Here is a 21,448-nt window from a genome sequence, read left to right as displayed (position 1 = left end):
AAAATGTTCTAAAGGTCTGATTTCAGGTCACCAAGAGTAGTAGTTGTATATTACTTCCTTGTAGTTTTTGAGGTTGGAGATGTCACAGACAGTGCAGACATCTAGGAAATGCCAGTTGGATATATCTATAGCGGTTAGGTATAGCACCAAGGTCAAAAGCACAGGATTTAGAGCAGTGGTCAGCAAACTATGACCCACAGACAAAAGCTGACACTCCTGCCCATTTTTGGGGCAGTCCACAAGCTAAGAATGGCTTATACATTCTTAAGTGGTTGAAAAATGTGAAAACAAAAATAATATTTTAGCACACATGAGAGTTATGACACTTGCAGTCTAAAATCTTCACCATCTGGCCCTTTACAGAGAAAGTTTTCCATCCCTGCTCTGAGTTGTTGGGTCTTGAATTCAAATCCTGATTTATGTTTAGCTAAACTCAATTTCTTTAAACTTCATGTCTTCATCTTTAAATGATACCTACCTTGAAGGTTTATTGTGAAACAAAATGGTAAACTATCTAAAGCACTTAACCTAGTATCTTGCACATAATAAAACTCAAAAAAAGTATAGATACCCTGCTCAGATAAGTCTAAGCTCCTTATGTAACTTTACAGCCTACCAATTGTATAATATGTCATGGGTTCCATAAGCCCATTTAGAATTTTTCAATATCATTATCATACCCAAATAAGTCTACCATGTGGTCCTTTTCCAGGAAAATGGCCAGTGTGTTTATGAGCCAGGCGGTGGTTTTGCTAAAACTAAAGTTCTGTAAGGTATCACCTATTCCATATAAATCAACTTAATTTCAGAAATATTTATTGAGAGTCCACCATGGTCCAGGGACAATCCTAGGTGCTACCCTGGTTCCTCCCTGTGCAGAGCCTGATGGTTGCATTCTCCCTGCTTCCTCACTGACAGAACTTCAGTTTTGTAGGGGTAGCAGTGTGCCCAGCTAAAGCAAAGCACTACATTTTCCTACTTACTTTGAAGGTAGGGGTGATTGTGGTAATGAGAAGTAAGTGGGAATCACTGAGTAGATCCATTTTTGGATGGATTACTCCTTCTGCTTTTTGTTCTTAGTTTGTGCCCTTCCGCCTCCCTGAACTGTGGGCATCATGGCTGGAGCTCTAGCAGTCATTTTGTGGTTATGGGAGAAAGGCTTAAAAATTTGCAGAAACCTAGGCTTTGACATCCTTGAGCTGCTGAACCAGCAATGCTCTATCTCAAGACTTTTTGGTAAATCAGAAAAATAAAGCCTTTAATTTGTCTTTTGGTTTCTCTGTTTCTTATAGCCAAATCCAATCTTAACTAATATATCCACCCTCAAGGAGTTCTTTGATCCACATACTTCTTTGGGTCTAGGCATCCAAATATCAAGACTACACTTTAGTTATTTTAATCAGCTTCTGGTCATTTATGCCTGAGTAATATTATGTAATCTACTAGCACCAATCATCAAAAGTGAGGGAAAAAGATAAAGAAATAGGGAAAAGGAATCTGAGATGCTGAACTTTAAATGAGACTCCCTGCCAGCTGACTACCGACAGGGGTGATCTTAATTGATATCTCTGATTTGGGAGCTTGAACTCTGTCCTGCAAATCAGCAATATAATTACTTTATCACTTAAAGACATTTTCAATGGAAACTTCAAACTTCATAAACCTTTGGTTCATCCACTCCTCTGGAAACTTCTCTCTCTTACAATGACTAGATTAAATGACAGGGAGGCTTTATTGATGTCAAGTCCATCTAAGTCATAACTCACTCAGGCAGGTCACTGATTCAAGTTACATTTGAATTTGGCCAATCTTTGTCATTAATCTGATCCTATGGACCTAACATACAATTTACATTTGAAGTCAGTAGAAGTCAGTGGGAGACTTATTTATGTTTTCTCACACAGGGTTCGGTAATGAATACATAAGTTTTTACCAATCTTTTAGTTTATCAATTTATTGTCTGAATCTAAGTCTGTCATCCACCAAACCCAAGCTGTGAAATGGAACAGTAATAAAATAGTGTTGCTTTATAAGCCAAAAAACTGTAGTTCTAATTTTCTGAACTTATAGAATCTAACTTTTAACCTTAATTGAAAGTGGGAAAAAAGTTACTGACACAACTTTGCTGCCCACCTTTAGTAAGAAGTAAACCATACGTATATTTGGAAATCATTCACTATATCACTGAAGATTATATTTTTAGATATGCTTCAAAGAGGAAAAAAGGAAGCAGCCATACATTTTTAGTTAATGGCAAAAACAAAGTAACAGTCTATATCCTCTGATCTTTACATTGGGTAGAGCCTTGGTTTTCCTTACCAAGAGGGCCTGGTGCTTTGAAATCCAAACCAAGGGTTTTTCATGGTTATGACATTTCCTTAAAAAAAAAAAAATCAATCTGGCTTTTCAAGCACTGGAAACAGGGTCTTGTGAAATGTTGAAACCATAACAAGGCTTCAGCCAACAAAGTTACTTTGATTTTTTTTGCCCAAAAACCTTCCCAGAAGCTTCATCTGAAAATGGATCTAGTAACACTTCAAAGGCAAAGGCCACATAAGAGGCGTTTTATTAACAGCAGGGCTATCTTCTACAGATTTAATTTTAGTCCCCTGAGACTTTGAATATAATCAAGTCATAGAGTCAATACTGGGCAAAATTTAATTTGGTCTTGTCCTAATCAGACCCAAGAAATGAAACAGGAATGACAAAAATTCTTATTTAAAAGGCTTAGAAATATGGGGTGAAAATGTGACCTTTACTCACAACTCAAACACTTTACCCATTGTACTATGGCATGGAATGTGCTCTTTCTATTAATAAATCCAGAATTATAACCAACTTCTAAAGCAGGATCCAATCTGCAAAAACATGAAGGTGATTTGTTCGGAAACAGCATGCTTTTCGGATAACATTGTTGTCAAATGCACATTGAGATCTTCTCTATTCAGATCCTCATTTGCTAAATCATAAGATAAATGTACTCAAGGCTTCATTAAGATATAAAAGAAATATATGCATTTAACATCTCAGTTATAAAAGAAATACATGCATTTAACATCTCAGTTAAATGCATTATCATAGTTTCACAAGTGATATGTATGGTAGGTGATAATAACCACAAGAAACAGTTTTAAAACATGCAGTATAACTTTCAAGTACATTATTGATTTGAAAATTTTGCATCTCCCATGAAAAGCAAATGAGACAAAAACAACTTTAATGGAATTTGTGTCTATTCTTAAACAGGAAATACAATAAAATTAAAAACAGAATAAGTTTCATTCCTGTTTATTACTAGGTTGTGTGAGGTGGCAAACCTACATATTTGGGTTTTAACAAGCCCACATCATTAAAGGTTTTAGATCTCATGTTTCAGAGATTAACAGATAATATCTTAAAGTATAAACTCAGGACTGCTTTTGCTTTTGATAAAAGCCTGATGGCAACAACAATAAATACTATGTAGAACTTTGTATTTTCAGAGTTAAACCAAAGTATCAAATCTAAACTATTGTTGTAAACATCTGTGGATTCATCCCACAAGCACACTTTTAAAATGTAACTGATATCTACTCAATTAGGAACTAATTTTACCCAAAGCCATATAGGAAGCTACTTTCAAGTAGTAGTCCCAAAACAAAGAGCTCAAATGAATAAAAATAATCTGTCAAGTGGAGCACACTGATACCACTTAAATGAAAACTTCATTTTATCGAACATCAGGGTCTTTTACAGAATAAAGTTCTGCAAAGTTTGAACAACATGAAGTTAACACATCCTGATTTCTGCTCAGCAGGGAAGTTTATTGCCTTTTCTCCTCCAGCAATGTAAAGAAAGAAAAGAAAAGAAAAGAAAACACCTTGGTAAAATTTATAGTTCTGGCAAGTTTTACAGTCCAGATCTGTCACATACACTCAGGGAGGTTGTCCGCTGCCCAATTCTAGAGACTTGAATGTGAATTGCAACCCCCTGGAGTCATGTAATGCTGTTTCTAACTGGTAAATACATTTTAACTCTAAATTTTCTTACTAAGAAAAAACAGCCTTGTTCCCCTACCCATAGTAGATTACTATGACTTAAAGTGTAGAGGGGGAGAGGCACTGGCAATTAAGAAGCAATATCCAGGCAGAGATACGAAAACATGCTTAAGAAGGGAAGTGATACCGTTAATAGAACTGAAATCTTACAGTAACTAAATTCCTTCAAAGTTGTGAATTCTGTGCTTATAATATTCCCAATCTGTACACCATCCAACATTCATCAGCCAAGAATGACCAGACCCACGATGAGTAGAGTGCTATGTGAGGTTCTATTTGGGATTATAGAAAATAAACAAAGACATTCCAGTCATGTTCTCATTCTCTATTATAGACTGAATGCCTGTGTCCCTGCAAAATTCGTATGTTGAAACTTAACTCTGAGTGTGATGGTACTTGGAGATGGGGCCTTTGGGAAGTGATTAGATCATAAGAATGGAGCCCTCATTAATAGAATGAGTGCCCTTATAAAACAGACCCCAGAGATATCCCTTGCCCCTTTCACCATGTAAGGACACTGAGAAGATGGCTATCTATGAACCGGGAAGCAGACTCTCATCAGACACCTCTTTCTGCCAGCACCTTGATCTTGGACTTCCTAGGCTCCAGAACTGTGAGAAATGAATTTCTGTCACTTATGGGCCACCACCGCTATATTTTTGTTATAGCAGTCCGAACAGACTTAGATACCCCCTCCCTCTCGCTCTCTCTGATAGTGAGTCTCTCTGTATGACCAACTATTCCACTGAGCCAGTTTACCTGTCTCAAAACTAAACCTTTTGTTAAAAAAATTAATGTTTTATAAACATCTTTCTAAAATTTATTAAATACAGCTTCTTCAACAGAATGCTTGACCTCAGTTTCTTCACTTATTAAAGATTTAGGTTATATGGACTCCAAGGTCTGCTTTTCAAGTTTTTCTAAATGATCAGGGTTTGCTGCTTTCAACCTAATGATAACTCTTTTCCGTGACATCCTGAAGCCACCAGGGTTGGCTCAAGTTTATTAAATCATATGCACACTTACACACAACCAAGCCTGCTTAAAACTCTACGAAAAGAGGCTTGTCCTGTGCAGTGTTAGATTTTGAGGAGAAAGAACAGACTTAATGACATCTGTGTTGCCTCATCATCAGAAAACCTCTCTTTCTCCTTTTCTTTTAGCTTCATTTTTCAGAAGAGGTAACTTCACCCGCTCTGCCTACTTGCAGATTAGTGGAAGAAAACATTTCCAGCTCCTTTAGCAGCCCCCATCTCAAGACATTCACATGGGAGGTATATTTTACTAGAGATTTAAAAGGCTGAGGCCACAACCTACTTCCTCTTTATTTCCTGTAAATAAAGGTAGGAGGATATCGCTTACAATTTGTCCTCACAAAGCCGACCTATTTAACTCATTGTAAAAGTGGATCTCCAGATCCAGACCTGTCTTTCTCTCCCCATGCTGGCAAGCCTGAACATGGGAGACTGTTTTCACTTCAGGGGAAGATAACATGCTCATATTGTAGCTTCCCTGAGAAGCCCAGCAAGGAGGGAGAGAGGGGATAAGGAGGAGGTGAAAGAAGAAAAGTGGGAGTTGCTGTCATCCTGTGCTTTTCCATTAATCACTAAAGCTGATATTTTATTTCCTTTTTGTCTGCAATTCCTTGACCAGAAACCCCAAAGTAAAAAGGATTGATAGGTCATCTCCAGGTAAAAGAGATGTTACTGTGAAATCACTGCCCGGAATAAACAAAGAGTTGTTGGGAGAAACCTAATTTTTCAAGTGGGATACCTAAGCCAAGAGTCTACCAGATGGAGAAAAAGAACACTTCTCACTGGGAACAGATGCATTTAGTTTCTACACATTAATAATTTGTTCTAATACCAGTCACTTACAGTTGAAAAATTCTGAGCATTAAATATAGCATTAAGCACACACATAGGTCTATGGATTGTTAAACTTCAAAATGTGAGATAGATATATAGCCCATATAAGAAATATCTATTGCTACTTACTCATTCCAACCATTTCTGCTCCATTTGTTTTTTAAAAAGCTGTTGACATAATCTTTTTTTTTTTTTTTTTTTTTTTTTTGCGGTACGCAGGCCTCTCACTGTTGTGACCTCTCCCACTGCAGAGCACAGGCTCCGGACGCACAGGCTCAGCGGCCATGGCTCACGGGCCCAGCCGCTCTGCGGCATGTGGAATCTCCCCGGACTGGGGCACGAACCTGTGTCCCCTGCATCGGCAGGTGGACTCTCAACCACTGCGCCACCAGGGAAGCCCTGTTGACATAATCTTGAATGTAATTTAGAAAATCTCACCATGACACTTGGAGAACTGCAACGTCAATGATTTGAAAAATATAGATTACATTAAGTAAAAGGAAAGATGAGTTATTTTCCTGAAACCTAAAAATTTGAAACGCTAAGTGTTTGTATTACAACACTTATAGTTTTGCTCGACTTCTCCAAACTGTGATCCCATTTCAAAACTGCCGTCAGACTTCCTGCAAAGATTGTTGCTGCTACTGTGACGCAAACCCCAGTTATTCTAAAACTACCTTGGGGAAAATCTCACACTCTCCTTGATTGGGATTTGCAAGAAAAATATGAAAGAAGGGCAACAGAATGATACCTGAACTCAGGAATTCTCAAAACTCTCAAAAAGAATTGCCTTTAATACCTGACTTAAGCTCCCTCTTGTATAACCGACTTTTCTTTGGTCATTTGAGGAGAACACAAGCCCAGCCTCTGAACATTATTAGCCTCACACCTATTTGTTGTTGTATTTTTAAAATATATTTTCAGTGGAGGAAATGGTTTGGACTTAGTGTGTGTGTTGACCCTTCTTATGTTCACTCAGCCCAATGCAACACACCACCATCTAAACCGAATTTGATTCACTTCATTTTGAACAATAAATCAGCATCCACTTTAGGGACTACTCTGGTTATATTATCACATGACTATCCTGGGGTATCACAGGTCAAATTATACTCTCAGCTCCAAACATATTCTAATACATTTCACACTGTGCCCTAACGAGAATATTCTGGTTCCTGGAAACAATTCGAATTTCTCATCCTTTGCCAGTAGCCACTGTCCCTGCAGGCTTTCACTTAATGCATTTGGGCATAACTGTTGATCCTTAACTAGAGTGCATTCCTCTGGACTAAACAGCTACCAGGTAGAATTTGGGTAATGGAACCACCAGTCATGTGCAAGAAGAACATAAATGTTCTCTGGGTAACTCAATTTGAGTCCCTTAAACACGGACCTGTAATAAATGTTTTGTTTCCCCTCCCAAATCTATTTTTTATTTATGAGGACACCCAATAGTATGGCACCTGGAGTTTTCTATGTATTATTCATAGGTCAGAAATGATTGAAATAAAAGTATCTTCATCTGCATGAATTATTCAAAAATTTTGTTGGATATTCATTAATACTTCAAAAGCCCATTTAAAAAACTCTGTCAAGTTTTCAATTATGTGCTTCCCTAACTTCACCACCAAAAGATCTACCAACCTACTGCAGTTATAACAATTATTCTTAGGCCAAGCCATGACTGCTACACATACTTAAATTCCTATTTTATTTCTCAGTGATTATAACTTGTTCAGGTCAAGATAGTGAACTTGTACATTTCCTAGTAGTGTCCCCCAAACCCATGGGGCCCATTTATGAAAATTCTAAGGGAAACTGATAAAATGAAGTCTGCATTGTTATCTTTGAGTCTGATTAGAAGTGTTTATAATATCTATCCTTTAATGATTCTTTTCCCATATTTTATCAGTGGACTAAATGGAAAATCTCAATAGGACTGAAAACAGTAAAGAGATTGAAGTAGTAATTTTAAAAAACTATCTCCCCAACAAAAACAAACAAACAAACAAAAAACCCAACCTACATAGTTTCACTAGTGAACTCCACCAAACATTTAAAAAATTAATACCAATCCCTCACAAATTATTCAAAAATAGAAGAGAAAGGAACACTTTCCAATCCATTCTGTGAGGCCATTATTGCCCTAATACCCAAACCAGAAAAAGACATCACACACACATACACACACACACACACACACACACACTCATACACACACACTACAGAACAATACTCCCTAAAAATATAGACCCAAAAAAAAAAAAAAGTCCTCGACAAAATACTAGAAAACTGAATTGAGTAAAATATAAAAAGGATTATATATCATGACCAAGTGGATTTATCCCAGCAATACAAGGCTAGATTAAATCTATTAAAATTTAATAAAATTTAAAAATTAATCACTGTAATACATTCTATTAATAGAATATAGGACAAAAACCACATGATCATCTTAACTAATATAGAAAAAGGCATTTGACAAAATCCAACACTCTTTCATGATAAAAAACACAAAAAAATCTAGGAATAGAGGGAACTTCCTCATCTTGATAAAAGGCATTAAGAAACCCCTTATAGGGCTTCCCTGGTGGCACAGTGGTTGAGAGTCCGCCTGCCGATGCAGGGGACACGGGTTCGTGCCCCGGTCCGGGAGGATCCCACATACCGCGGAGCAGCTGGGCTCTTGAGCCATGGCCGCTGAGCCTGCGCGTCCGGAGCCTGTGCTCCGCAACGGGAGAGGCCACAGCGATGAGAGGCCCGCGTACCACAGAAAAAAAAAAAAAATAAAGGAAGAAACCTCTTATATTTAATGGCAAAAGTCTAAGATCAGGAATAGTCCAGTACCAGGAACAAGACAAGAATGTCCACTCTTGCCACTTCTATTCAACATTAAACTGGAGGTCCTAACCAGAAAAATTATGCAAGAAAAAGAAATAAAAGGCGTTCGAATTGGAAAAGTATTTACAGATGACATATCATGATAATAAGGAATCCACTGAAAAAAATTATAACATAAACAATTTGAGCAAGTGTTCAGGATACAAGATAAACATACAAAAATCAACTTGCATTTTTATACACCAGCAATGAACAAACCAAAAATAAAATTCAGAAGTCAATTCCATTTAAAATAGCATCAAAAATACTTGAGAATAAATTTAATAAAGGAAGTACAAGATTTATACATTGAAAATTACAAATATTTTAAAAGAAATAAAAGATTTCTAAAAAATGGAAAGATAACCCATGTTCATGGACTAGAAGACTTAATATTGTTAAGATGGCAATACTTCCCAAATGATCTACAGACTCAACAAAATGCCAGCTGCCTTTTTTGCAGACATTGATAAGCTGATACTAAAATTAATTTGGAAATTCAAGGGAACTAGGATAGTCAAAATAATTCTGAGAAAGAACAAAGTTGGAGGACTCATACTTCTTAATTACAAAACTATAGTAACCAAGAGAGTGTAGTATAAAGATAGCCATATTAATCAATGGAGTAGGATTGAGATTCTAAAAATAAACCCTTATATTTACAGTCAATTAATTTTTGACAAGAGTGTTAAGACAATACAATGGGGGAAATGATTGTCTTTTCAACATGTGGTGCTGGGATAGCCACATACAAAGAAGGAAGTTAGTTCTTTAACTTGGACCCTATACAAAACTTAACTCCAAATGGATAATAGACCTAAGTGTAAGAGTGAAACTATAAAACTTTACATTTACATAGGAGTAAATCTCTGTGGTCTGGAGTTAGGTAATGGCTTTTTAGATGCTACACAAGTACACAGAACAGTGCCTGGCATACAGTTGGGTCTTATTTCTTTATTTTTCTAAATCCAGCTAAATCATATTTATTGTTTCTTTTTATCTGTCATTATCAGAAATTTGAATATTGTATTCCTAGGTGTGTTTAATTTTCTCACTTAGGGTTCTCTGAACTTCTTTTTTTAATTAATTTTTATTGGAATATAGTTGATTTACAATGTTGTGTTAGTTTCTGCTGTACAGCAAAGTGAATCAGTTATACATATACATATATCCACTCTTTTTTAGATTCTTTTCCCATATAGGTCACTACAGAGTATTGAGTAAAGTTCCCTGTGCTACACAGTAGGTCCTTATTAGTTATCTATTTTATATATAGCAGTGTGTATATGTCAATCCCAATCTCCTAATTTATCCCCCTGCCCTTCCCCCTTGGTAATCATAAGTTTGCTTTCTACATCTGTGACTCTGTCTTGTAAATAAGTTCATTTGTACAATTTTTTTAGATTCCACATATAAGCAATATCATATGATATTTGTCTTTGATTTCCTTCACTCAGTATGACAATCTCTAGGTCCATCCATGTTGCTACAAATGGCATTATTTCTTTCTTTTTTATGGCTGAGTAATATTCCCTTGTATATATATACCACATCTTCTTTATCCATTCATCTGTTTATGGACATTTAGGTTGCTTCCATGTCCTGGCTATAGTGCTGCAGTGAACATTGGGGAACATGTATCTTTTTGAATTATGGTTTTCTCTGGATATATGCCAAGGATTGGGATTGGTGGATCATATGGTAGCTATATTTTTGTTTTTTAAGGAACCTCCATACGGTTCTCCATAGTGGCTACACCAATTTACATTCCCACCAACAACGTAGGAGTGTTCCCTTTTCTCCACACCCTCTTCACCATTTATTGTTTGTAGAATTTTTGATGACCATTCTGACCAGTATGAGGTGATACCTCATTGTAGTTTTGATTTGCATTTCTCCAATAATTAGTGATGTTGAGCATTTTTCATGTGCTTTTGAACCTAAGTTTTACCAGTTTTAGAAACTCCTCAGCCACTATCACTTTAAATACTGTTTCTTTCATTCACTCCCCTCTCTTTCTAGTACTCTAGTTTCCAAAGTTTACACCATTTATTATGCCCCAAATATCTATTAAGTTTTTTTCTGTTCTTTTTATTCTTTTCCCCTCTGTGTTCCAGATGTGTTTTTTATTGATCTGCCTTTTGATTTCATTAAACCTGTGTTCTGATATCTCTAATTGTTTTTAATCCAACCTAATGAGTTCCTAAGTTTAGCATTAGTAGAATATCCACTTGACTCTCTCTGATAGTTTGAAAGTCTATATAAAATTCTCCATTTTTCAAATTTCATCTTTTTAAAATTCATATTTCTTTTATTTTTTAAATCTGTCCATTGTAGTTAAAGTTCTTGTCTGCTAACCCTACTGTGTGAATTACCTGTGTGTCTGCTTCTACCGTCTAATAATTTTCCCTTGATTTTCTTGCCTTTTCACTTGTCTTTTAAGTTTTCATTTATATATCAAAAATTGTATATTTAAGAAAGAAAACATAGGCTGAAGTTGAAAATCTCTTCCTCAGAGCAGTTTCATCCTTTCCACAGTTAGGCAGATAGTTTGAGGGGTTAAATACTTAATCCAGTAAGGATCTGCAATAGATCAGGGATATTTTGCATTGTCTGTACAATTCAATACATCTCTGAGTTAAATGTCTAATGGTGAGACTTGTAGAATGTTTATTTCAGGCCTCTCCCTCTAGAAGGATTTTGTTGCATCAGCAGTGAGACAGTGTACAAGATTTCACTCTGCTTTTCCTGCCCAAGATTAATCTCAATTTTACAAATGTTATGATTTTTATCATTGATCCATTAAATCCTCATAACCCTGAGAGGAAACCCAGCAAGAGAATTATTAAAAACTTTCCCCAAATTACTCATCCATTAGTGGCGGAGCTGACATTTGAACAAAGAAAATCTAGATTTAGGGACCATGCTCTTAACCATTACACATCTATTACTGCCTTTCATAAATGCTCTAAATGTTCAAAAATGGGAATTTGTTAAATAATGTAGCTTTCTAAGGAATATTATGTAACCATTAAAATTACCATGTGGGGGCTTCCCTGGTGGTGCAGTGGTTGAGAGTCCGCCTGCCGATGCAGGGGACATGGGTTCGTGCCCCGGTCCGGGAGGATCCCGCGTGCCGCGGAGCGGCTGGGCCCGTGAGCTATGGCCGCTGGGCCTGCGCGTCCGCAGCTTGTGCTCCGCAGCGGGAGAGGCCACAACAGTGACAGGCCCAAGTACAGCAAAAAAAAAAATTACCATGTAGATCTATATTCAGGCAGAAATGAGAGTATATATATATTGTAAAGTAAAAAAAGAGCGAGAGAGAACAAAACTGTATATTATATGGTTTAATTTTTTGTAAAATAAAAGTGTAGTATGTGCATTCATGTACATGTGAACATATGAAAAATATAAAAAAATATACATCCAAATAATAATGGTGGTTATCAGCAAGCATAGGGCAATGGGTGAATTTTTACTCAATTATCTGTTTTGTTTTTTCTCCTTTTGTTTCTATTTAGCAACAAGCATGTTTTACTGTTTAATTTTTTCATTTGTAAAATAAAATTCATTTAATAAATACTACAAAGAGTAAATTGATGGATTAAAAATCTAACATTTTTCTCAAAAATATAAAATAAAAGTTCCTAATGGGTCACATTTTCCTCTTTAGAAATAATGATAATTACAAGCTAGGAACCATTCATAAATATAACACACGAAAAGAAAATCATAGGTAAATACTGGAATGACACAGTGAGAAAGCTCTACAGACAAAATAACCTTGAGGTTAACATATGTAAAGACACATGAAATTAGAAATAAACAAAGGTTGATAACTAGAGTTGTCTTAGCAGAGAGGTCTTTCACCGATCTGAGTTGTAATTGATGCATTGTGTTTCCAGCTCTACACTTTGGGCATTTCTGTTTTCTTAAAAGTACCACGAGAAAGACTGAGTTATTAAATCATGCATTCCACAGGATAAATTTTTTATTATTTTCACTTTTTAAATCCTCTTTCTTTTCGGATGACTCCTATTTTATATAGAATTTAATCAGCATCTCAAGATTGTCTGACATCTTGATGGCCTTTAATCTATAATGCATAAAAAAAGTTATCTTAAATCCTCAATCATCATTTCCAATTTTGCTTTAATCTCTACATTTTATCTTCCATATTTGAATGATAACTCTTTGTTAAAAATGTATTATATGAGATTGCTAAAGACCAAAATGAGTTCCACATCCAAGTGATTTGGAATACCTGTCTCCAAAAATCTAATCTCTTCTTGCTGTTCATCATTTACCCTCCTGTAATTGACAAAATGAATGCTGGTTTTTGTTTTTTTCAATGAATGATTTGAGAAAACTGAAAGTCATGGTTATGTTGGGCAAATCAATCAAGCACTGGAGAAGAAAAAATTCTTTAATGACTTTTATATCTCTCTTTTTGAGTATTTACTATGCGTAAGTCTAGTAGGTATACGTGGTAAATATATTCGATAAGAAATAATAATGGACTGTTTATTATGCACTTGTCTATTTACCAGGTATTGTGTTTAGTCCTTTACTAAAGCAAAATAAGAGCACTAGCCCTGTTTTCAAACTAGAAAACTAAGTCAGAGAAGCTGATTGCCCAAGGTCATAAAGGAGCTAGAAAGTGGTGGTACCAGGCTGCAGAACCAGAGAGTTGGTTTAACTCCTATGCTCTATAATTTTAAACTGTATTGTTTCCATACAAACAATAAGTTTCATGTAAACTTGCTAGGAAAATATAATTAAGTAGAAACCAAAACACAATGGTTTTGAGATTCAAAAATGATAAATATAATCATTTGACTTTCTTTAATTTTGACAACCGCGTTTTCTGTTTAAAACCATATCAGCAGAAGGAGAATTGCTCAAATATTTTTTAAAATGTTTATTCCCTCATCATACTTATTCCTAAATAATTCTGTATAAGTAGGGGTTGTAAATAATGTAATAATGTATACTTAATGTATGAGTGGGGGTTGTACATAATGTATGACTGGGTAGAACCTAGAATCTGTCCAAATGTATTTAATTCAGCCAAAATCAATATTAAAAATCTGTTTCAATATTTTTGGAAGAAAAGTTTACACAATCTTCATTTAAAGATTCTCTTACTTGGTTTTAGCCATTGCTATGACTATTTGTAAAGATTTGCTCACAAATATAATGCAAATAATAAGACTAACAGAAAGGCTTTCCTTTGCAAAAGTCAAGTAGATGATGGTGTTTTTTTTTTTTTTTTTTCGGTACGCGGGCCTCTCACTGCTATGGCCTCTCCCGTCGCGGAGCACAGGCTCCGGACGCGCAGGCCCAGCGGCCGTGGCCCACGGGCCCAGCCGCTCCGTGGCATGCGGGATCCTCCCGGACCGGGGCACGAACCCGCACCCCCCGCATCGGCAGGCGGACTCCCAACCACTGTGCCACCAGGGAAGCCCAAGATGATGTTCTTAATCATCAGTCTTCTGTTGAGATAGATGCCAGAAAGGAAAGAGCAAACATTTTTTGTCAAAGTTATCTCTCCACCAGGCAGTTAATTTACTATGTGTAGCCTCCATTTTTGAAACCCAGAAACCAATGTGATCAAAAACAAATCATAGTAATTAAAATAATCTGTTTCAAGCATAAAGCTAATTGGGATTGCCTTTGTCTTTGGCCCTGATAGTCTTTCCCAGGTAAATCTCTACACTAGCACATAGCACAGTGCCTGGCACACAGTAAGCACTGAACAAAAATATTTTTGAATAAATGGATGAATCATTGACTATCACAAAATAGACGTAAGACTGCAACAACTCTGAAAAAACTAGTAGAATTAATTATAACCAATGAAATAGCACAAATTATTCAAAATGTATACAACAAGACTTTGAAGAATGATGTTCCATTAGTAGTGATAAGATAATATCATTTAGGGTGCAAAATAAAAATTCTCTTTTAAAATTTGTGAAATCAAAAGAAATATATACATAATTTGTTTAACCAACCAAACTTCATTTGTACTTTATCTTCTCTGGGCAACGAGGTAAAAAACCAGTTTGCAAAGAATTTTAACCAATACAATCACTTTCAGGGTATTTTCATTTCCTCTTCTTCTGAGTTTCATTTTTTTTAATCTTCATAATATACGTAATCCTTCCCAACCAAAACAGTCATTTTAAAGACAATAACTTCTTTAATATAGATTTTGATTGAATTTTGGTTAAATATTATTCTTCCTCATAGCTCTGACATTTTTCCAACCTAGTTCCTTAATTTAACTGGTAATCAAAATCATAGCAAACTTGAATATTCTAGATCATTGATTAAGCTCGATCAGAATTCTTAAAAATTATTAAACACACAACTAAACTGTCATAAAATGGGTGCTGATATATAAAACTAATTTTTCAAATGTTCTGAAATATAATAATTGGATGACTATCTTAATCACTTTTGATGCTCTCCATGGCACGTGGATTCCCCTAGTGAATATAAAATAAAGAGTAGCAAAAACCTATCTTATTTTGCCTCATTCTCACCACAAGAAAGATGAAAACTTTGCAGCACTGTTGCATAGTCTGAATCGCTTATTGAGATACAAATGAATTTTCCTTGACATAGTACATGTGTTGCCTCTGATCCACTCCTCAGATATGAAAGTGGTCATTTAAATCCAGTCTTCACTTAGAGTTTGAATCTCTCAAATTTCTTCCATTCCCCAATTCTTGGTATTTACTGAAATGTGTCTTCTCAGTTGTTAGAAAATGAAGTCTATTTCTGGCAGAAATCCACCAAAATTTGGTTATTTAGCCCAAATGGATTCAAAAAGAAGTTTCCCATTTGAGTAGTCAACATATTTTCCTATATGTTCTATTGAATTAACTGTGGTTTTGTACACATGTGCTTATGTGTGAACATCTGTTTGTCCGACCTGACTGAAAAGATAGCAGAAAAGAAAAAGCTTAAGAAAAAGAAATTAATACCAGATTAATTCCTCCAAACTGGAGACAGCAGCAGTAAAGAGGTGCAAGGAGCAGAGAATCTGTAGTGTCCAGAAGCCGAGGAATCTGCTTCCTGCCTGCTACATAGTACTTCCAGGAAAACAGCCAGACAAATGAGAAGCAGAGGAAAGCCTGTGTACCTGAAGGACCACTGAAGACCACAACACTGGACATCTCAACAGCAATGTTCAGATGAAATCCCACCTTCACACAGGGCTGGGACTAGAGAGAGGTGAATGAGGCACAAAAGGTAAGAACAATTCAACACACATGAATTGAAGTTCTACTCTCTGTCAATATAATTCTAAGCTCTGCCTCTCAAATAATTTATCCCAAAAGGATTAAATAAGTAGAAAGTGGTTAAAATAAGATAACTATCATTAGGGAATAACAAATAAATCCCTACGGGGCTCAAGAAAGGGGAGATTACACCTATGGGGAATTGTACATAGAGATTACACCTTTGGTGCTTTTCTCTACATAGTTCCAGCCCCCTCTTTCCCAGGACATAATAGAATTGAACTCTGGCTCCTCTTTAGTTGATGGGCCCAAAGGACTATTTCTGGCCAATGAGTTGCAAGTGGCAGTTATGTTTGTTACTTCCAGGCCAGAGCATTTAATTGCTCATGTGAGATTCTGCAAAGCTCTCTATTTTCCTCCTCTGGCATCGTAAGAAGCAACTTTGAAATGGTAGTCTCTGAAGAACTACAATTAACAGGGCTTCTCTGCTGCTCCATAAAGTACATGTAGTATAAGCAGGAAACAAAACTTTGTTGTCTAAAATCTCAAAGACTCTGGAGTTTCATTTTACCTCGGCATAACAAAACCTAACCTGACAAACTTCAGTGTTCAAGTACAGCTTATTAATAGGGTTGGCCAGATAAAATTCTGGACTCCCAGATGAATTTGAATTTTAATAAACAATGAAAAAATAGTAAACTGTGTCCCGTGCAGTATTTGGGACATAGTTATATTTTAAAGTATTCATTGTTTATCTGAAATTCAAATTTAATTGGACCTCCTATATTTTTACTTGCTAAATTTGACAACCCTATTTATGAAGGCAGTGGATCTGTGACGAGTTTTAACTCATTAATAGAATTTTGACATGTAGGAAAGATAAGCAAATGCTCAGGTAAAGGGCCAAAGAGCAAAAAGTACAGAAGAACGGCCAAAGATCAGGAAGTCAGACTTAACTGAAACACTGTGTACCTGGGATGGCAGTTACCCTTGCATTTTGCTGTTTCTTAGGGTTCCATCCTTGGTACTACTCTCATTATTGTACATGCTTGCCCTAAGCACTGTCATCCACTCCAGCCGTCCTCTCATCTGAGCTGGAATGGGACAAGAAATGTAGGTTGGGCTGTAACTTACTTCTATAACCTCCTCTCTGTTGAGAGCCACCATGTCTTGCCTATATTCTTACAATAGCCCCCTAACCCTGACTCAGCCCTTGCTCCCAGCCCTACAATGTGTTTCACAATAATGACCACAGTAATCATTTTAAACAGAAGCCAGGTCATGTCACTCTTCTTGCTCAAATGTTTCAATAGCGTCTGGCTCAGAGTAAAATCTGAAGTCCTTATAATAGCCTGCAGGCCCTTCAAACACTCTGACTCCACTTACCGCTGCTCTCTTCCATCCCTGCGTCAGCCAAACAGCCTCCCTGGTGCTCCTCAAAGGCACCAGGCATACTTTCTAGCGTGGAACCTGTGCACTTGCTCACTGTCTTTATCTGAATACACTTTTCACATAATTTATTTTTGCTCCACTTCCTGTCTTACTTCCTTCAGGCCTCTGCTCAAATATTCTCTTTCCACTGAAGCCCTTCTTCATAGTTATGACATTGAAGCCCTCATCTCTTGTCAAATATTTTTCTCCATACTTTTATCACCACATAATATACAGCATTTAATTATTCATTTATTTTCTATCTGCTCCCCCAATAAAATGTAAAATCCACAAGAGTAAAGGTTTTGTCTGCTTTGTTCATTTCTGCATCTCCAGTGCCCAAAACAGCAACTTGCACATAGAAGTTACTCAATATTTTTAAATGAATGAATGCATAAGTGCTGTGGAAGATAAGAATAGCCTTGGATGATTTGAAGTAAGTAAGCATGTTATCTGAGTTGTGCTTTAGCAAGATTAACAGAGTAGTTGAGAGTAGTTGGCATACCCCGAATAAATAACTTTAGAAAACAACCTGAACCATAAAGTAAGTGTACGGAAGTCTAATAAAGTTATGATTTTTTTTCCAAATGCCTATTTCACTGTATTTTGTAAATACCTAATACAAAATTTTTTAAGAAAAATACATGCTCCAACTTTCCCAATGCCATAATCTTCCCATGAATAATCCATGCAGAGGAGATAGGAAGTTCATTGTGGAAGCTATTTCTGTAATATCAAAAGAGCAGCAGTGTGCAAATGGGAAGAATATGTAGGTAAGAGGTAATAGTAAGATAAACATTTTTAAACTCAGCAATCAATTGGATAAGGAGAAAATTGCGGAAAAATTTTCAACATAACTGTGGAGTTTGAGACCCATGTGATTTCACTGAAAGTTGGAATTTTCAAGCCTTATGGGCACTCCTGCTTTATTTTAATCACCTACTGAATTCCATAATCTACTATCTCTTAGCAGACCATGTCCCAATCAACTTTGCTCATCCCTATCCCATATCAATGTTTAGCAAACTATTTGCATTATTGCAAGAATATAAGCACAGTTTTGTGTTTCTGTTTTTGTTTTGTTTTGTTTTGCTGTACGCAGGCCTCTCACTGTTGTGGCCTCTCCCGTTGCAGAGCACAGGCTCCGGACGTGCAGGCTCAGCGGCCATGGCTCACGGGCCCAGCTGCTCCGCGGCATGTGGGATCTTCCCGGACCGGGGCACGAACCCGTGTCCCCTGCATCAACAGGCGGACTCTCAACCACTGCGCCACCAGGGAAGCCCCTAAGCACAGTTTTATTGTAACCTAATTTTCAATAAGTAGGGAAATTCTTCCATGAGATATGCTACTTTCATTTTTATTAGTTTAATTTTAGATATTTATTATAATTTTATTTCAGCCATTATACTTTCTTATTCATAGTATTAAAAAATAATTAGTGTGATGATTTACCATTAAAACAGGTAAAGTAATATAAAAGTCTTAGAAAAAAATATAGGAGAATTGAACCATGACATTGGATACGGCAATTATTTCTTAGATATGACACCAAAAGCACAGTAAACAAATGAAAAACTAAATAAATTAGACTTTATCAAAATTAAAAACTTTTGTGCATCAAAGATATTGTCAACAGAATGAAAAGGCAACCCACAGAGTGAAAGAAAATATTTTTCAAAGCATATATCTGACATGGGAATGATATCTAGAATACATAAGAAATCCTACAAGTCAACAACAACAACAAAAAACACCTGATAAAAAAATGGGCAAGGGACTTGAATAGACATTTCTCCAAAGAAGATATACAAATGGCCAATAAGCACATGACAAGATGCTGAACATCACTAGTCACTAGAGAAATGAAAATCAGAACCACAATGAGATACCAGCTTCACACTCATTTAAAATGGCTATTATCAGAGAAACAGAAAATAACAAGTGTTAGCAAGGAAATGGAGATATTGGAAACCTTGGGTATAGCCAATGGGAATGTAAATGTGTGCAGCTGCTAAATGGTATGGTAATTTCTCACTAAATTAAACATAGAATTATCATATGATCCAGAAATTCCACTTCTGTGTACAGATCCAAACGAATTGAAAGCAGGGACTTGAATAGACAACTGTACACCCATGTCCACAGCAGCATTATTCACAATAGCCAAATATGAAGCAACCCAAGTGCCCACCCATAGATGAATGTATAAATGAAATGTGATACATACAATAGAATATCATTCAGCCTAAAAAGAGGAGGAAATTTTGACATGCTGTAACATGAATGAAAACTTCGGAACAGTATGTTAAGTACAATAAGCCAGTCACAAAAGAACAAATATTGTATTATTCCTCTTATATGAGATTCCTAGAGTAGCCAAATCCATAGAGACAGAAAGTAGAATGGTGGTTGCCAGGGGTGGGGGAAAATCAGATGGGGAGTTAGTGCTTAATGGGTACAGAGTTTCAGTTGGGGAGGATGAAAATGTTTTGGAGACAAATGGTGGTGAATGTTGCACAGCAGTGTGAATGTACTTAATACCATAAAACTGTACACACAAAAATTATTAAAATGGTGAATTTTACGTTATGGATATTTTACCGTAATTTTTTTTAAAAAACAGATAAGCTGTACCCAATGTACTGTACTCTACCAGATTCACACTTTTTGCAGCTTTGAATTCAAATCCTCTCATTAAAAAATACAAAAACTGGTAACAACACTAAACACTGAAGAAAAATAATACAACATACCATATTCCATGGCAATGCCCATTAGTTGTCATCTTAGTGAGAAAGATGAGAATCAAGAGATTTGCCCTAATCTCCCTCTCCACCCCTGTCCACACTCATCTCTCTTCACTGAGAAAAATCTCCAAACCCAGATCATATAATTATGTAGTAATCTTTCCTCCTGATAAATTCTCTTTTTCTCAGTAATTTAATATATATGGTACAAGCCTTTAATATCCTCTCAAATGTCCTATTCAACTTCTCACCTGCTACCTTCATCATAAAAACCAAAACCGCAGACATAAACTGGCTCATCTCCTGACCCATTTAGAATTTTATCAACATTTAAACCTGATACACTGCAATTACCTTCATTCTCAGAGGATGAGTGATTCTTGTGTGATTCATTAATCCTTCCACTGGTATCAACTCATTTATTCATTTAGGAAATATTGAGAGTCTACTATAAGTCATTTCATTTTCTACCTTTTCCTTGACTCATTTCAAAAGCTATTTATTTTCCTTTTTTTCAATTTCTTGATCTCTCCTGGCTCTGAATATGTTCAAGTCATATCCAGCCTCAAACAGTATCCTCCCTTGAATCCAGATCCACAGTTCTCTGAATTTGCAGTTCTTTCTTACTAAAACTCTTTTACTTTCCTTTCTTAGACAATCTTCTTGAAATAATATTTTACACTAGACTTTACTATTTCCTCTCATCCCACTGGAATATGGAAGCTTCCCACACAGAAACTGCTCATCCAAAAGTCATCAACAATCTCCATGTTGATAAATTGGATAGGCACGTTTCAGGCCTTATATTATTGGACTTCTAGACTGCACAGGTCATGCTGACCTTTGTTTGAATCCTTTGTAAATGTTTTACTCCCTTCGTTTGATGGTTGGCTCTCTCTTGGATGATGATATCTTACCTCCATGGCCATTATTTATCAAGCTACTTTGTGACTCTTCTCTGCCCACTCTTTACGTGTTGCCATCTCCTAGGGTTCTACTCTTGGGGTGGTATTCTCATTACTCTACATGCCTGTCCTGAACCCTCTAATATACTCCAGCCCTTACTCTCCCTGAGCCTCATGCATATGTTCAAATGCCTGATGGACACATGCATCTGCACGTCCCACAAACACATCAATTCAGCATGTCTGAATTGTATTTATCATCTTTTCTCACAATCTTAATTAATGACACCTGTCACTCAGACCAAAACTTGGGAGTTATCTGACTCT

The 21,448-nt window shown here is 36.3% G+C and overlaps 1 protein-coding gene across 1 annotated transcript in view; it reads right to left on the bottom strand.

The window, feature by feature from the left end:
* KCNC2 (potassium voltage-gated channel subfamily C member 2) overlaps positions 1–21,448 on the bottom strand; it is a 183,391-nt gene that overhangs the window by 129,740 nt on the left and 32,203 nt on the right. The gene's annotated exons all lie outside the window — the stretch shown is intronic.

Source organism: Lagenorhynchus albirostris, chromosome 11, assembly GCF_949774975.1.
Source record: "Lagenorhynchus albirostris chromosome 11, mLagAlb1.1, whole genome shotgun sequence".
NCBI classification, from domain to species: domain Eukaryota; kingdom Metazoa; phylum Chordata; class Mammalia; order Artiodactyla; family Delphinidae; genus Lagenorhynchus; species Lagenorhynchus albirostris.
Note: the sequence above shows the minus strand (reverse complement) of the source record. Positions and strands in the feature narration are given on the sequence as shown.